The following is a 19,998-nucleotide window of genomic DNA, read 5'->3' as shown; positions in this document are numbered from 1 at the left end:
GTGTTCTCAAGACGTCAATTAGGGTTTAATTGATCTAAAAGAAAATACTTTACAAGAAAGGGGAACTTCGTTTGACTAACATAAAATTTCGTTCCAGAGGAAAGTATTTTTTCCTTTGGGTAGAAGCATTTTTTTTAATTTCCAACTCCAAGTTTTTCCTTCAATATAAGAAATGCTTTTTTAACAAGTGAAAAAAAATAAGTAAATATGTCTCATACATTTTCTTCTTTATCGGCGTTTTTAGTCTAGTCTAAAAACTTTACAAAATAACCTACTTTTTATTTCTTGATACACACAAAAAAATTTTTTTCTGAATCAATCACGAAATTAATTGATCCAATTAATTTTTTAATTGAAATGTCTTCAATCACAGAAATGATAGTATCAATTAAAAAATTAATTGACAGTCAATTAAAAAATTAATTGATCCAATTAAAAAATTAATTGATACTATTAATTTGTGTGATTGATTTTTATTTCAATTAAAAAATTTGTTGATTCAATTAAATTTTTAATTGAATATTTTTTAAAACTCAATTAAGGTTTTAATTGGAAAAATTTTCGTGAAATTTTTTTCTGTGTAGTATCACTATTTTTTGAGAGTATCCTACAAATATTTTGAAATGCGGCCAACAATAATATATTATTTATTAATTCCTTTGCAGAACTAAAACATTACCTTTCTCCAGCTTGGTAACCCTATTAAAATACTCCAAAGAAAAACAACAAAATTAAATTCAGCAATGAATTCAAATGTCATCAACTGACTGTTTAATTTTTATATACTTTTTTGTGTTTTTGGCTCTTGAAAGATCTCAAACCTCAAAGGTTTTATAGCAGGAGAAACAACTTTATTATAGCTTGGATATTGGAGAAAGGCATTGAGAATATGTATGTGAGAGGTAGTATTTACACATTCGAGTTAGTGAGTGTGTGTCTCTCTGTGTGCATTCTTAATTTTCTGAGCAAATGGTGTTGTTTGTGACAAGTGCTAAAATGCACTAAAAGATGTTACTCAAACTATTTCTACATCATACTCAGACTCAGAGAACACTACCACCTACTCCACAACCCCAATAACTACATGGCACGGCTTAAAGAGATAAAGGTGTTGAATCCAAGGATATCTTCACTCATATACACACACACACACGTGTGAACAGAGCAAACAGCATTTTCTTATGTGGTTAGCAAAACAACAACAATAACAAATGTGGGAGAGCGAAAAAATAGCTAAAATGTGGCTGGCTGATGAAGATGCATCTCAGTGGCTGTGGTTAAGAGAAGATGAATTTCCTTGAAAATATGGTTTTCTGAGTTTAGTGGATTAAGGCGAGTGCATAGTACAAAGGAATGAGATAACATGAAAGAAAGGGAGGGGGGATTAAGGATTCCATTTTTTATGTGGCCACATAAAACCTCATTTTTGTGTTAGTTTCTTTGGCTTCTCTTTATGAGAGAAGGAATACTAGCATGTGGGAGTGTCAGCGGTTAAGTTTAAGATATTAACTAAATTCATTCTGTTTTTGTTGCTCATCTTTGGACTATTGAGGCTGTGGCATCGTTTATCGTCGTCGTCTTTCTAACATGATTTTCATTATTTAACGTCGTTGGTTTATATTGTCCTCTCTGTTTTGGCAATAAATTCTGCCATAAATTTCACCATAAAACGCTTTCTCTACCATAAGACCATCGATTCGTCTTAGTGTGCTGTGGCCCGAACAAAAATTATTGCTTTCCTCTGGCGTCTTCTAGCTTAATACTCGTAGTACATTGGTCATTTTACATCCTGTTATCCCAAGGACAGTGGAAAATAGAAAATATTGTAAAAATTTTATTTCTATAGAAAATTTTGTAAAAATTTTATTTCTATAGAAAATTTTGTAAAAATTTTATTTGTGTAAAAATTTTATTTTTATTGAAAATATTTTCAAAATCTTATTTCTATAGAACATTTTGTCAAAATTTTATTTCTATAGAAAATTTTGTCAAAATTTTATTTCGATAGTAAATTTTGTCAAAATTTTATTTCTATAGAAAATTTTGTGAAAATTTATTTCTATAGAAAACTTTGTCAAAATTTTATTTATATAGAAAACTTTGTCAAAATTTTATTTCTATAGAAAATTTTGTCCAAAATTTGTTAAGCTCAATGACAAGGGATCTCCTTTTTATAGCCGAGTCCGAACGGCGTCCCACATTGCAGTGAAACCACTTAAAGAAGCTTTGAAACCCTCAGAAATGTAACCAGCATTACTGAGAGGCGATAATCCATAGAACATTTTGTCAAAATTTTATTTCGATAGAAAAGTTTGTCAAAATTTTATTTCTATAGAAAATTTTGTCAAAATTTTATTTCGATAGAAAATTTTGTCAAAATTTTATTTTTTTGATTCGTTTTGTTTTGTTATTGTTGGCTTTGTTTTTGATTTTTAAGCTGAAATCAAAAAAAACAACAACAAAATTTTATTTCTATAGAAAATTTTGTCAAAATTTTATTTCTATAGAAAATTTTGTCAAAATGTTATTTCTATAGAACATGTTGTCAACATTTTATTTCTATAGAAAATTTTGTCAGAAAATTTTGTGAAAATTTATTTCTATAGAAAACTTTGTCAAAATTTTATTTATATAGAAAACTTTGTCAAAATTTTATTTCTATAGAAAATTTTGTCCAAAATTTGTTAAGCTCAATGACAAGGGATCTCCTTTTTATAGCCGAGTCCGAACGGCGTCCCACATTGCAGTGAAACCACTTAGAGAAGCTTTGAAACCCTCAGAAATGTCACCAGCATTACTGAAAGGCGATAATCCATAGAACATTTTGTCAAAATTTTATTTCGATAGAAAAGTTTGTCAAAATTTTATTTTTTTGATTCGTTTTGTTTTGTTATTGTTGGTTTTGTTTTTCGATTTTTAAGCTGAAATCAAAAAAAAACAACAACAAAATTTTATTTCTATAGAAAATTTTGTCAAAATTTTATTTCTATAGAAAATTTTGTCAAAATTGTATTTCTATAGAAAATTTTGTGAAAATAATTTCTATAGAAAACTTTGTCAAAATTTTATTTATATAGAAAACTTTGTCAAAATTTTATTTCTATAGAAAATTTTGTCCAAATTTTGTTAAGCTCAATGACAAGGGATCTCCTTTTTATAGCCGAGTCCGAACGGCGTCCCACATTGCAGTGAAACCACTTAGAGAAGCTTTGAAACCCTCAGAAATGTCACCAGCATTACTGAAAGGCGATAATCCATAGAACATTTTGTCAAAATTTTATTTCGATAGAAAAGTTTGTCAAAATTTTATTTTTTTGATTCGTTTTGTTTTGTTATTGTTGGTTTTGTTTTTCGATTTTTAAGCTGAAATCAAAAAAAAAACAACAACAAAATTTTATTTCTATAGAAAATTTTGTCAAAATTTTATTTCTATAGAAAATTTTGTCAAAATTGTATTTCTATAGAAAATTTTGTGAAAATAATTTCTATAGAAAACTTTGTCAAAATTTTATTTATATAGAAAACTTTGTCAAAATTTTATTTCTATAGAAAATTTTGTCCAAATTTTGTTAAGCTCAATGACAAGGGATCTCCTTTTTATAGCCGAGTCCGAACTGCGTCCCACATTGCAGTGAAACCACTTAGAGAAGATTTGAAACCCTCAGAAATGTCACCAGCATTACTGAGAGGCGATAATCCATAGAACATTTTGTCAAAATTTTATTTCTATAGAAAATTTTGTCAAAATTTTATTTCTATAGAAAATTTTGTCAAAATTTCAATATTTCAGTAGAACATTTCGATAGAACATTTTGTCAAAATTTTATTTTTTTGATTCGTTTTGTTTTGTTATTGTTGGTTTTGTTTTTTGATTTTTAAGCTGAAATCAAAAAAAAAAAACAACAACAAAATTTTATTTCTATAGAAAATTTTGTCAAAATTTTATGTCTATAGAAAATTTTGTCAAAATATTATTTCAATACAAAAATTTTTCAAAATTTTATTTCTATAGAAAATTTTGTAAAAATATTATTTGTATAGAAAAATTTGTCAAAATTTTTTTTCTCTAGAAAATTTTATCAAAATATTATTTCTATAGAAAATTTTGTCAAAATTGTATTTGTATAGAAAATGTTGTCCAAATTCTATTTCTGTATAAAATTTTGTCACAATTTAATTTCTACAGAAAATCTTGTCAACATTATATTTCTATAAAAAAATTTGTAAAAATTCTATTTTTTTTTTATTATTTTTATTGCAATCGTAAAAGTTCCCTATTAAATATCACTTTCTATCTCAGACCACTGTTTCGTATGCCTTAAGTTTCCATGTCATTTAATTTCTTCCGAGGTGGGTGATCCGTATTATTGTTGAGGTGTTATTAAGTTGTTAGCTTCCCCCCAAGTAGCTTACAGTCACTGAAAACGGACGAATATTTTTGCATGCAGGAGAATTTATTGTGGTATTTTGCAGATTTCCTTTTTTACTACAATCCATTACAGTGGCAAGTAGTTTTATTATTTTTATACTGGGAAATTGAGACGATAGTCCTTGGTGGATTGGTGTGATGTCGTCAACTTATGCACGTGGTTGAATGAAGGCTAAACGAGTATACCAATACCCGGAATGGTATGATTTATAACATTTCTAATGAAATTTAAACATAAAAATCCAATAAATCTGTTGGCATCATGAAATTTTAATTAATTAACCATGAATATCTCTTAGGAATTAGAATGGAGATTCCGGAGATGGAGAATGGAGTTTATGGATGTTGACGTGGGAAATAGTTTTATGACCGCGGGATATTTACGAGTGTAAAAGAAGACATTTTTAGATACCTTAGAGTAATCTGTGCTATGCGGTGTCTGATTACACACAAGATGATTGCTGAGAAATATATTCACATGACTCTGGGAAAACTCTAAACATTTTAATGTACGGTGAAACCTGTCAAATTTGGATACTCTGAAAATCGGGCATCTTCAAGAGGTGGACGTTTGCTGGTTCGGGGACGTTTGGTTCGGTATTCGTCCTGTGAGACGTTCGTTAGTGGTATCTTGTACCATAAAGAATCAAATAAATTCAAGCGTTCTATTGTACCATAATATCTTCGTTAAGAAAATTTCTAGAAAAATCGTTTGTATCCTTGTAGTGCTCGTATTTTTCATTAAAAAAATTTCTCTCGTTTCTCTGATTTTATATTTGACTACTATTTTTTTTTTTTCGATGAAATTGGCTTTTGTGTTCGAAAATATTTGCCATCAAAATTTATTGCTTTTTCTTGGCTCTTTTGACTGTTGAAGATTATTTTCCATGTCATTGAATTCGGGTGTTGTTTTTTGTGCTTCAACAAATTTAAATCACATCACGTGGAATCCTATTTTTGTCCGCCTCTGCATAGCACCATCTTTCATCCACTTTGAAATCTCTCAAAAGAAGCTTTTACCAAATCAAAAAAAAAAAAATCAATATTTATCCCTTAAATGGGCAAGGGGTTTACTAGGAAAAACCAAAGTCATTCATTCCTTTCTCTTTTCTCGCTTTAGCTCATTTTGTGAACCTTTTATCGCTGTTGTTTTCCATTTGTGTAGCAAAATGAAAAGTGTCAATTTTTGTTCGTCTCAATTCTGAAAATTTCTTGCGATCCTATTGTCAGTATGTCACATGCCAAAAAATTGACATTGGTCGTTTTTGTCCTTTTGCATGTCTTCCATGGTGGGCTAGAAACCCAACCAGCCAAGTAATCGTGGAATTCTAGTGTTATGTCTGTCCTTATTTGTCCTTTCTAGTGCATTTCGATTTTATTCAATTTTGAAAATCCCTTTGTAGGGATTGTTTGTCTCTTTCTCCATCCTCCATTTTCCACCATTATGAAACACCTTTTTTTTTGGGAGGTGATGGTGGAGAAAAAAGGCCTCTTTAAATACATAATTGATTGATTGTTTGCTAAATGTTACTCTAGAGACATTTCCATCTACTGTATGTCAAGCAATGAAATGATTTGAATGTTGGCCTATCCAAGCAATGAAGTGAATCAAAGGAGAAAAGCTATCCTGAAAAAGTATTCCTAAATACCAGTCACTAATAATAAATGAGTCGTTGAGAAAATTGCAAGGGGGAAACAAATGTCAATTGATCGGAAGGGTAGAGTCACGACGAATCGATGAAGACCATCCATCAACGTTCATGAAGGAATATGACAAATATTTCATTTATTTCGTCTAACTACTACCAAGGGAATTGTCATAGTCAAACAAAATAATGGCGTGTTTTTTCTTCTTTTGTTTAAACCAAAACGAATGGGAATATGAAAATAAATTCGATGAAAAATTTTCACCTGAAGTCACCTTCAAATATGAAATTAATTTTTGTTCTCTTTTAAGATAACTTCTGTTTTTGAGATTGGTGTGAAGGTAAGTCCGACTGGCAGTGGGTCTATTGATATGAGTCTGTTTGGTATGGGGTATCTACCTCTATATTTAGATATATCACTCATATATCACTGATGTATATAGGTCGATTGGCAAGATTTTGTATGATTCTTTGTACATATAGTTAGTACTATTAATACAACTAGATTAGATGAAGTCAACTTTGAGTAAGATCGGTTAATAAATAAGGCCAATTATGGCCAATTTTTTTGCAAAATCGGGGCAAAATGGGAGCTATATCTAAATCTGAACCGATTTCTATTAGTTTTACCAGGCTTAGGTTATACTACAGAAGATTATATTGTGGCAACTTAGAGTAAGATCGTTTGATAAGTAAGGGTTTTATAGCCAAATTTGGGAAAATCGGGCGATACATATATATGAGAGCTATATCACAATCTGAACCGATTTCGATGAAATTTTGCAGACTTGAAGAGTGATGAAAAATATTACTTTGTGCCAAATTTGAAGATGACCGGTGAGTAATAAAGCGCAACGTGACCCCATTTGTCGAAATCGGCCGATACAAATATATGGGAGCTATATCAAAAGTTTGTTGCGATTTTTTGCAAATTAAATAGCATTCGACCTTATGACATAAAAATGCCGTTTACCAAATTTCATCAAAATCGGTTAATAATTGCTACCAGAATCCTTTCGAACAACAAATACATGGATATACAAACGGACGGACAGACAAACAAACAGACGGACAACAAGGGCTAGATCGGTATATATTTTATGGGATCTAAAATCAATATTTCTGGTAGGCACATTTTTTGTCAGATCAAAGTTATTATACCCTGACCACTATGTGGTTAACGACGTTCGTCCTTTTGATATAAAAATGCCGTGTAATAAAATCGATTAATAATTGCGACCGTAATCCTGAGAAAAATGCATATGCATGCAGACAGACATACGGACGGACGGACACCAAGGGCTAGATCGACTCAGGAGGTGATTTTGAGTCGATCGGTATATATTTTATGGGGTCTTAGATCAATACTTCTGGTAGCCACATTTTTTGCAAGAACAAAGTTAATTTATCCTGTGGTTTCCGGTATAAAAAAAGTTGTTATTTATAAAAATTTTATTATTTCTAAAAAAAAAAAATTATAAAATTATTTGTTTATTTTTATTAAAATGTACTTAATCCAACTGAAGTAGAAATAAGTACACAATAAACCTGTGTATGCCGTCGCAAAATTTTTTGTTGCGTAAAACTATTTTTTAATGACAAAAATTGTGTTATATCTTTTCCTTTTTTGTAGAATTTTCCTGCAAAAACTATAAAATTTTCTTGAGTTTTTCCAAAAATTGTATGCGATGAAATACAATTCAATGAAGAAACTTAACCTCATAACCTTAACATCTCCATCGTGGACTATGTGCAATTTTGTCTATTACACGTTTCTTCCACATGGCAAAATTGCTGCTATTCAAGTCCTTTAAACCCGGAATGCTTTCGTTTAGTTGCTAAACGTTTCTCATTCTTCATATTTGAAAGGATACTTTCCAATGACTTTGTCACATTTATCTACAAAAACATTGTAACACATTACCACCTTTTTTGACTATATTTTCGCACTTCAAATATCCTTGGGAGTCTTTGCTGTGTTGTGTGTTTTTTCCTTATTTCTAAGCTGTCTCTATCCCTACTGCGATGCATTCTCATCTCTGTTTAAATATAAGCAACGCCTAGAAAGCACACAACACAAATCTCTAACACGGTTGCCATTCGAGTCAAAAATAATCTACCAAAATATGGAGAAATTTTTACCAAAAAACTACCAAACTAAAAAGATACTTTACAAAATTTTATTTCTATAGAAAATTTTGTCAAAATTTTATTTCTATAGAAAATGTTGTCATAATTTTATTTCTATAGAAAATTTTGTCATAATTTTATTTCTAACGAAAATTTTGTCATAATTTTATGTCAAAATTTTATTTCTAACGAAAATTTTGTCACAATTTTATTTCTGTAGAAAATTTTGTCATAATTTTATTTCTATAGAAAATTTTGTCGAAATTTTATTTTTATATAAAATTTTCTCCAAATTTTAATTCTAACGAGAATTTTGTCAAAATTTTATTTCTATAGAAAATTTTGTCAAAATTTTATTTCTATAGAAAATTTTGTCAAAATTTTATTGCTATAGAAAATTTTGTCAAAATTTTATTGCTATCGAAAATTTTGTCAAAATTTTATTTCTAAAGAAAATTTTGTCAAAATTTTATTTCTAACGAAAATTTTGTTAAAATTTTATTTCTATGGAAAATTTTGTCATAATTTTATTTCTATAGAAAATTTTGTCAAAATTTTAATTCTATAGAAAATTTTGTCAAAATTTTATTGCTATCGAAAATTTTGTCAAAATCTTATTTCTAAAGAAAATTTTGTCAAATTTTTATTTCTATAGAAAATTCTGTCATAATTTTATTTCTATAGAAAATTTTGTCGAAATTTTATTTTTATATAAAATTTTCTCCAAATTTTATTTCTAACGAAAATTTTGTCAAAATTTTAATTCTATAGAAAATTTTGTCAAAATTTTATTGCTATCGAAAATTTTGTCAAAATTTTATTTCTAACGAAAATTTTGTCAAAATTTTATTTCTATAGAAAATTTTGTCAAAATTCTTTTTGTATAGAAGATTTTGTCAAAATTTTATTTCTGTATAAAATTTTCTCCAAATTTTATTTCTAAAGAAAATTTTGTCAAAATTTTATTTCTAACGAAAATTTTGTTAAAATTTTATTTCTATGGAAAATTTTGTCATAATTTTATGTCTATAGAAAATTTTGTCAAAATTTTAATTCTATAGAAAATTTTGTCAAAATTTTATTGCTATCGAAAATTTTGTCAAAATTTTATTTCTAAAGAAAATTTTGTCAAAATTTTATTTCTATAGAAAATTCTGTCATAATTTTATTTCTATAGAAAATTTTGTCGAAATTTTATTTTTATATAAAATTTTCTCCAAATTTTATTTCTAAAGAAAATTTTTTCAAAATTTTAATTCTATAGAAAATTTTGTCAAAATTTTATTGCTATCGAAAATTTTGTCAAAATGCTATAGGAAATTTTGTCAAAATTTTATTTCTATAGAAAATTTTGTCATAATTTTATTTCTATAGAAAATTTTGTCGAAATTTTATTTTTATATAAAATTTTCTCCAAATTTTATTTCTAACGAAAATTTTCTCCAAATTTTATTTCTAACGAAAATTTTGTCAAAATTTTATTTCTAACGAAAATTTTGTCAAAATTTTAATTCTATAGAAAATTTTGTCAAAATTTTATTGCTATCGAAAATTTTGTCAAAATTTTGTTTCTAACGAAAATTTTGTCAAAATTTTATTTCTATAGAAAATTTTGTCAAAATTTTATTTCTATAGAAAATTTTGTCAAAATTCTATTTCTATAGAAAATTTTGTCATAATTTTATTTCTATATAAAATTTTGTCAAAATTTTATTTCTAAAGAAAATTTTGTCAAAATTTTATTTCTATACAAAATTTTGTCAAAATTTTAGTTCTATAGAAAATTTTTTCAAAATGTTATTGCTATAGAAAATTTTGTCAAAATTGTATTTCTATAGAAACTTTTGTCAAAATTTTATTTCTATAGAATATTTTGTCGAAATTTTATTTTTATATAAAACTTTCTCCAAATTTTATTTCTATAGAAAATTTTGTCGAAATCGTATTTCTATAGAAAATTTTGTCGAAATTTTATTGCTATAGAAAATTTTGTCAAAATTGTATTTCTATGAAACTTTTGTCAACATTTTATTTCTATAGAAAATTTTGTCAAAAATTTTGTCAAAAATTTTGTCAAAATTTTATTTCTATAGAAAATTTTATTTCTATAGAATTTTTACAAAAATTTTATTTCTATAGAAAATTTTACAAAAATTTTATTTCTATAGAAAAATATGGTGAGGAATATCTGCAAAATCTACCAAAACATCACGCATTCTAATCCAATCTACCAAACTGTAAAAAAATCTTTAATTTTTGGTAAAATTCTACCAACTGTGGCAACCGTGGCTGTCTGTCTTATGGTACCTTATGACATTGCACACAAAAACGACCAAAGGATAACCATAAACAATGTTTTTCGTTCTCCCACTTTGGAGTGACAACCTTCAAGATGGAGGCTGTATGGGAGGATAATAATGTTGTTACATTCAACAGAAGTAACACATTTATCTTTTGCGTTTTGTTTAGTGGTGGGTGGAGTGGGGTGGTGTGCTGCAGTCACTATTGCCATGATGTCAAAGGGTTTTTTGCCTAGATCTGATCTCATTCACATGCTGCAAAAATTCATTGAGTTCTTGGGTCTTTTGTCATCTAAGGTGAGCTAGGTGTTTTGTGTAACTGAGTGCGTGGAAAAGTGCAGTAGTTTATTTGTGTGTTGTGTGGTTAAACAGAACATTATGCATATGACTTAAATTTTGCGTTAGTTCTTTTTGTTCTAAACCATCCCATACGCAAAGAAATAAAAATATGGATACATTTTTTCAAGGTTGTTAGAAATCCTATTCGTACATCACAAACCAAATTTCAACCGCATAGGACGAAATTGGCTCTTCCAAGAGGCTCCGGAAGTCAAATCTGGGGGTCGTTTATATGGAGCTAGAAGTGGTTCGGTAGGGCCTATTTGCCATACCATCCGACCTACATTAATAACAACTTTTTGTTCCAAATCGATCGCTTCTTTCGTTCGCAAGTTAGAGTGATTTCAACCGACGGACAACGCTAGATCGACTCAGAAATTCGCTTTCTTATAGTGAAGGGTATAAAAATAAGCCGACATTTAGATTATGTGAATGTTTTTTAAATGTCCTTATTAGTGCACATCGGTAGTCAAAGGGTTAATAAGATTGACTCCAGTGTAAGGACTTAAAGGCATCTATTAAATCCCAGCAAAATAAGCTTCGCCAAAAAAATAGAGAAAATGTTCTTTTAGGATCCGGAAATGGTGCAAAATTGGCGCATAAGCTATGAATTTAACATGGGCTTGTTCACCATTTCAACAGCCGTTGCACTAAATTTGCATCACTTCTTAAGATGTGATCCGAAAACAGTGTTTTAGATGTGAAGTAAAAAAATTTTGTGATATTTTGCCAAATAAATAATTTTTATAATTTTTTTATGATTTTTAATGCATTCTAAAACTTGTCTGAACCGTTTAACCTCAAATATTTTAAAAAATTCTCAATTTTTCTAGAATGAATTTTGCATTTTTTTTTCAACAAAATTTGAACAATGTGTAATATTTTATTAATTTTTACTCTGTATTTAACCTGTTTGAAAATTGAATTAAAAGAACTTCCTCTGTAGTTAAAATAAAGAACTTCTTTGGGAGGACATTTTTGGAAGTGCTTTTAAAGTCATGCCTTTAGAAGAACTTCGATTTTTTTTTTTTGCTGGGATGTTGTAATAGTTTATTTACTAATCTAATGAGAATGTAATGGGCTTAACCCATTTTCCCAATCATGATTACTAGGGACATTAATTTCTTCAATATCTGTTCAAATCGCAGCATGAATGACTCTTTCAACTGGAAGCATTCTTCTACGAGTGCTATTCCTTACATTGTACATGAAGAAAGATATGCAAATGAGTTCTAAATTGTGTTGATCTAATAAATAGAAGACTAAGTCATTTCGGAATTTTTTTCATGTGATGATTGCAGTCTACTTTGGTTATACAAAAATTCTCCATTCTGATAGCGAAATTAGCATGTACACAACTGCAGCCTGGGCTCACATAATGTCTGTTTTTTTGCTACCAAATTTACGCATGAAATGTGAGAAGTGTGAATGTTTGTCAAAAGGATTGTCAATGCGGAAACCACCTTGGTAACTAGGACACATTATAAGCCTCTGGATAAAATCCTTTCAGTGTTTGCCTTAAATGCCTGAATGTGCTCGTATCACAAGTACACAGCTTGACCTATTATGAAAATGGTTTGCTGTCTAAATCTATTTGCCTTTAGCGTATCTCTGGCTGGAGGTCTTTCCTTGGTGAATGGTTATTGAAGTGATTTTGTCTAGCACAAAGATATCATTACTTGGCTCTTTCAAAGCCATTTTCCCATTTGCCCTGAAACACACAGATCATTGTGTAAACATGAAATTATTACCAGTATTTTGAAATGTTTGAATGGTCATTCCAAAAACGGTGCTTATCTTCTCTTAAAGAGTTTATAGGACAATCAAAGTAATGTGCCTTTAAATCACCTTTGAACCCTAGGGATATAGGTAGGCTTTGCAAAAAATTAAACGAAGATGAAAATTAAATAAAACTGCAATAAACGAAGTTATCTTTTTGCCTCTCCCATATTAAGAAGATGATACGTTGAGAGCAAGTTGAGTTTGGAATTGGAACATATAATTCAATATATCTAGGACATGACGATTATACCAACACAAAAGACCATTTTGTCCATGTACATAGGAAATATCACCTGTCCATTTTCTACATCAAATATCAAAATTCATTACTGGAGTATTCTATGTTGTGGGATTTTTGCTAACTTTTCCACTTCATACCATTTATTTTGCATTTTGCCTTTGATGCTTTTCATACCCACCACCATAGAATGGTGACGGGGGTATAATAAGTTTGTCATTCTGTTTGTAACACATCGAAATATCGATTTCCGACTATATATTCTTGATCAGGGAGAAATTTTAAGACGACATAAGCATGTCCGTCCGTCTGTCTGTCTGTTGTAATCACGCTACAGCCTTCAATAATGGCGCTATTGTCCTGAAATTTGGCACAGATTCGTCTTTTGTTTGCAGGCAGGTCATGTTCGAAGATGGGATATATCGGTCCAAGTTTTGATATAGTCCGCATATAAACTGATATCCCGATTTGGGGTCTTGGGCTTATGAAACTGTAGAAGATGGGCTATATCGGTCTAAGTTTTGATATAGTCCCCATATAAACCGACCTCCCGATTTTGGGTCTTGGGCTTATAGAAATCGTAGTTTTTATCCAATATGCCTGAAATTTGAAATCTAGAGGTATTTTATGAAGAGGTGAACCAAAAATGGTGAGCATCGGTCCATGTTTTGGTATGGTCCCCATATAAACCGACCTCCCGATTTGGGGTCTTGGGCTTATAGAAATCGTAGTTTTTATCCAATATGCCTGAAATTTGAAATCTAGAGGTATTGTATGACCATAAAGAGGTGTGCCAAAATGGTGAGTATCGGTCCATGTTTTGGTATAGACCGATCTCCCGATTTTACTTCTTGGACTTCTAGAATCCGCAGTTTTTATTCAATTTACCAGAAATTGGAAATCTAGAGGTATTTTAGAACCATAAAGAGGTGAGCCAAAAATGGTGAGCATCGGTCCATGTTTTGGTATGGGCCCCATATAAACCGACCTCCCGATTTGGGGTATTGGGCTTATAGAAACCGTAGCTTTTATCCAATTTGCCTGAAAGGTATTTTAGGACCATAAATAGGCGTACCGAAAATGGTGAGTATCGGTCCATGTTTTGGTATAGCCCCCATATAGACCGATTTCCCAATTTTACTTCTTGGGCTTCTAGAATCCGTAGTTTTTATCCAATTTGCTTGAAATGGGAAATCTAGAGGTATTCTAGGAAAATAAAGAGATGTGCCGAAAATGGTGATTATGGGACCATGTTTCGATATAGCCCCCATATAGACCGATCTTCAGATTTACTTCTTGGGCTTCTAGAATCCGTAGTTTTTATTCAATTTGCTTGAAATTGGAAATCTAGAGGTATTCTAGGACCATAAAGAGGTGTGCCGAATATATTGAGTTTCGGTACAACTTTTGATATAGCCCCTTTATAAACCGGCCCTCCGATTTGGTGTTTAGATTCTAGAACTACAATTAAATGTGCTGAATACTGTGTGTATCCTTCCATGTTTTGGTATAGCCCCCATTACACTGAACTCCCGATTTAACTCCTAGGGTTTCTAGAAATTGTAGTTTTTATCCGATTTGCCACAAATTGAAAATATACTGGCATTTTAGACCCATAACAAAGTGTATATGCTTTGGTGTTATCGGTCCATTTGGTAAGGCCTCCATATAGACCGATTTCACTTATTGAGGGTATAGAAGGCGCACTGATCTGCTTGGGAAAATATCTGTCATAAAATCCCGCTAAAATTTTCAAAGGAAACTATTATATTTGATTCATGGTGGTGGGTATTTAAGATTCGGCCCGGCCGAACTTACTACTGTATGTACTCGTTTTGTATCAAAGACACAGAATATGTACCCTTCGATATTTTTCCATGTGTGGGTGTGCATGTAATCATAAATTATAAAGTACCGCAGTGATGCCAACTCCCGAAGCGCAAAAAGCACCAAAAATATTTTATAAATTCTAACAGAGCATTTCCCACCACAAACACTACTCCAGCAAGCTGAAATTCAAAGTTAAAACATTCAAAGATGTATCATAGATCATTGGGATATTGATTTAATTTGAAGCATTTTTAGTTTTATAAAATTATGAACCCCTATCCAAGTACACAGCTTTATAATTTTTATACCCTCCACCATAGGATGGGGGTATATTAACTTTGTCATTCCGTTTGTAACACATCGCAATATTGCTCTAAGACCCCATAAAGTATATATATTCTGGGTAGTGGTGAAATTCTGAGTCGATCTAAGCATGTCCGTCCGTCCGTCCGTCCGTCCGTGAAACTTGTCACAAGTAGTTGTTATTGATGTAGGACAGATGGTATTGCAAATGGGCCATATCGGTCCACTTTTACGTATAGTCCCCATATAAACGGACCCCCAAATTTGGTTTGCCGATCCTCTACGAGAAGCAAATTTCATCCCATCCGGCTGAAATTTTGTACATGTTGTTAGTATATGGTCTCTAATGACCATGCAAAAATTGGTCCACATCGGTCAACAATTATATATAGCCCCCATATAAACCGATCCCACGATTTGGCTTGCGGAGCCTCTAAGAGAAGCAAATTTCATCCTATCCGGCTGAAATTTGGTACATGGTGTTAGTATATGGTCTCTAATGGCCATGCGAAAATTGGTCCAAATCGGTCCATAATTATATATAGCCCCCATATAAACCGATCACCAGATTTGACCTCAGGAGCCTCTTGGAAAACCAAAATTCATCTGATTCAGTTGAAATTTGGTACGTGTTGTTAATATATGGTCTCAAACACCAATGTAAACATTGGTCGAAATTGGTCCATAATTATATAGCCCCCATATAAACCGATTCCCAGATTTGACATCCGGAGCCCCTTGGAAGAGCAAAGTTCATCCGATTCGGTTGAAATTTGGTACGTGATGTTAGTATATGGTATCCAACAACCATTCAGGAATTGGTTCAAATCAGTCCATAATTATATATAGCGCCCATATAAACCGATCCCCAGATTTGACCTCCGGTGCCTTTTGGAGAAGCAAAATTCATTCGATCTGATTGAAATTTGCTACGTGGTGGTAGTATCTGATATTTAACAACCATGCCAAAAGTGGTCCATATCAGTCCATAATCATATATAGCCCCCATATAAACCGATCCCCAGATTTGGTTTTGAAGCCTCTTGGAGGAGCAAATTTCATCCGAGTCAGTTGAAGTTTTGTACATTGTGCTAGTATATGGCCGTTAACAACCATGCCTATCAAGGTCCAGATCGGTCTATAGTTATATATAGCCCTCAGATAAATCGATCCCCAATCACACAAAAAGTGGTCCCTATCAAGTTCATAATTGTATATAGCCAACAAACAAGCGACCCCCATATTTCAATTCTGGTTCTCTACGTACCGTGCAAAAGTCCATATCGACTCGTAATCATTTGTAGACTTACCTATACATACCTTTTTTGTCTAATATATACCACGTATGGACTAACTCACAATTTAGAAAACGATGTTAAGAAGTTTAAAGATACTACAACCCAATTAAATCGATTGTAGATGACAGTCTTTCGTAGAAGTTTCTACGCAATCCATGGTGGAGGGTACATACGATTCGGCCTGGCAGAACTTACAGCCGTATATACTTGTTAATGCTTATTTTACTTCCATTCAATTCATTTTGATCAGTAATGAATTTCAAAATATGTTTTTTTCAGAGGAGAAAAAAAACTGAACTCTCTATTACACTAAAACCAGTTTAACTTTATTTTAGTTCATCGAGTTATTATATTTGGAGAAAGTTCCTTAACTCCAAATATTTTTGGGTACGTTAGTTAAATGAACTAAAAAACGGGGAAAAAATTATACACAAATGAAGCATAAAGATTTACTAAATTCGTACTTCTCAAAAAATAGTTTATTTTACTTTAAATTTGTAAATACGCCCATATTGAACTTCGTAGGGCAAATTTTTTCTTTCAAACTACAAAATTTTCTTTAGCAAGTGAAATAAATTTTCTAATAAATTTTCTTGAATTAGTCGAAAAATATTTACTTATTTTTGTGGTACCAGTGTGATGTTTTTGTTTATAATACTTTTTAGCTAAAATTTTCTGAAACAAAAAATTAAAATTTTCTAAATTTTTTCTTTACGGTGTGTTCACTGTTTTTTTTTCAGTGTACCTATGCCAATTTTAAACAAACGTTTCTAGTGACATCTTTATCAAGTTCAGAAATTCTGCTCTCGTCGCAAGATTTTTACAAAGAACACCCTATATAACAATATTGATTAAAAACAGATCAGTACCACCTTCATAATCATCAAATTCTACATTTGGCAAATTGAGTTGAGTTTCTTAAGCTTTTGCCAAACTAATCATAACTTTTTATATGAAAAGCCCTATATATGCTCATAATTAATCCATACTTGTGTTTGTGGAGAAATACAAATTTTATTTTATATTCCTACCAAAACTACAGCTTACAGTTGCTGTTGTATTTCTAGTATATAGCAAAAACTTATGTACTCACCAAAGCTACTTCCACAGAAGTACAGCACGTAAATGATCTAACAACCATGTATTGGGAAAAATTTAATTTCTCATATAACAACAAATTTATTTTGGTATTTTAAAAGCAATGAACTGAAAAAAAACGTACATGTAAAGTACCAATTGAATTTAATTGCTTAGAAAACACTATTTATTTGGCGAGTATGTTTGTAATGGGTATAAATAGTTTTCTAACATTATCCACAGAACAAATAAAGTAAAACACAGAACTCCAAAAAATATCGTCCAATGAAAATTATCGTAATACACAACACCAACTAAACGATACAAGCATACAAAACTAACTCATAGTTTCAATTTTGGATCTCAATAAAATAACCGTTTGGCAAGTAGGGGAAGGGGATATTAAATGCATGCAACTCATGTTGACTGTAACGGAAACTCTCAGTGTTGTGTGTGTTTTTTTTTTATCAGAAGAGAACATAAAATTAAACTCTCCTTTTCTCACTCGTAGTTTTAGTTTTTTTTTTGTTCTCATTTATAACCACCACACCATTGCACCATTGATGTTGATGCTCTGTAAATCCTCTGCTTTATTCACCACCATGTTAACTCACAATTTTTTAGTGAGAGAACACTGTTAAGCAATGGTAATTTGAGATGAATGGTAGACCACAAGCAATGTGTGTGTGTGAAGAAATACAAATCTTATTTTATTTTCCTACCACAAGAACAGGTTTTGGTTGATGTTGTATTTCTAGTAAATAAGGCAAAATTTCATACTCACTAAAACTACTTCCACAAAAGTGCAGCACGTAAGTGATCTAACAAAATGAATTTCTCCATTAACAACAAATTTTCAGAACTTTGAACAGTAAACAAACATACATGTAAAGCACCAATTGCATTTATACAAATTATTTGGCGCGTATGTTTGTCATGGGTATAGTTGTTTAACACTGTTATACAGTCTTCAGAAGAAATAGAAAAACACACACACAACAAAGCAAATTTTAATAGCACACAACACGAACTTTACGGTACGAGCATAAAAACCGAACTGTTAGTTTAGTTTTTGGCTGACAATAAAATAACCTGTTGAGTAAGGAGAGCAAGCGAATATTAATCGCTTGCAACCAGGGATGGAAAATGCAGTACTATAGTACTTTTTTCAATACTTTTTCACCCCGGTCAGTACCGTAGTACCCCCGCGAATGATTTAGTACCTTTTGTGTAGACATTTTTGAGTCGATATCAGATTTATGGTACAATAGCTTTGACAAAATATTTTAATATTGTGAGAAAGTCTTTATCAACCTTATTTGCTAATAGTCTTTTACAAATATGGCAAAACAAACATGTTCATGTGGGAAGAAAATCTTGATTTTGTAAAAGACATAGTCAAAAACCGGATTTTATTGAACTTCAAGAATGTTTTAGTCGAAAAAAGAATGTGAATGTATATTATCGATTTTTTATTTCGGTAGAAAATGTTGTCAAAATTTTATTTCTATATAGAATTTTTGCAAAATTTTATTTTTATAGAAAATTTTGTCAAAAATTTATTTCAATTGAAAATTTTGTACAAATTTTATTTCTATAGGAAATTTTTGCAAAATTTTATTTCTATAGAAAAAATTTTGCAACATTTTTTTTCTACAGATTTTTTTTTGCAAAATTTTATTTCTATAGAAAATTTTTGCAAAATTTTATTTATATAGAAAATTTTGTCAAAATTGTATTTTCTTTAAAATTTAGTCTCTTGACAATAATTTTCCAGTGAAATTTTTGTTGAAATTTAGTAAAAAAGTACCTTTCCGCTCAAAAAATACCTTTTTTGTACTTTCTTAAAAATTGTATTTTCCATCCCTGCTTGCAACGCATATTGACGGCAGGGATGGAAAATGCAGTACTATAGTACTTTTTTCAATACTTTTTCAACCAGGTCAGTACCGTAGTACCCCCGCGAATGATTTAGTACCTTTTGTGTTGACATTTTTGAGTCGATATCAGATTTATGGTACAATAGCTTTGACAAAATATTTTAATATTGTGAGAAAGTCTTTATCAACCTAATTTGCTAATAGTCTTTTACAAATATGGCAAAACAGACAAGTTCGTTCGGGAAGAAAATCTCGATTTATTAAAAGCCATAGTCAAAAACACGATTTCATTGAATTTCAAGAATGTTTTAGTCGAAAAAAGCATGCGAATCTATATTATCGATTTTTTATTTCGGTAGAAAATTTTGTGTATATTTTTTTTCTATATAAAATTTTTGCAAAATTTTATCTCTAAAGGAAATTTTTGCAAAATTTTATTTCAATTGAAAATTTTGTAAATATTTTATTTCTATAGGAAATTTTTGCAAGAAAAAAAAATTGCAAAATTTTATTTCTATAGAATGTTTTGTCAAAATCTTATTTCTATAGAAAATTTTGTCAAAATTTTATTTTTATAGATTTTTTTTTCAAAATTTTATTTCTATAGAAAATTTTGTCAAAATTTTATTTCTATAGAAAATTTTGTTAAAATTTTATTTTCTTTAAAATTTAGTCTAAAGGAGCTCTTGATAATAATCTTCCAGTGTTGAAATATAGTAAAAAGTACCCTTTCGCCCAAAAAATAC

This window comes from Haematobia irritans, chromosome 4, assembly GCF_050003625.1.
Source record: "Haematobia irritans isolate KBUSLIRL chromosome 4, ASM5000362v1, whole genome shotgun sequence".
Taxonomy (NCBI): domain Eukaryota; kingdom Metazoa; phylum Arthropoda; class Insecta; order Diptera; family Muscidae; genus Haematobia; species Haematobia irritans.
This window is presented reverse-complemented; position numbering follows the sequence as displayed.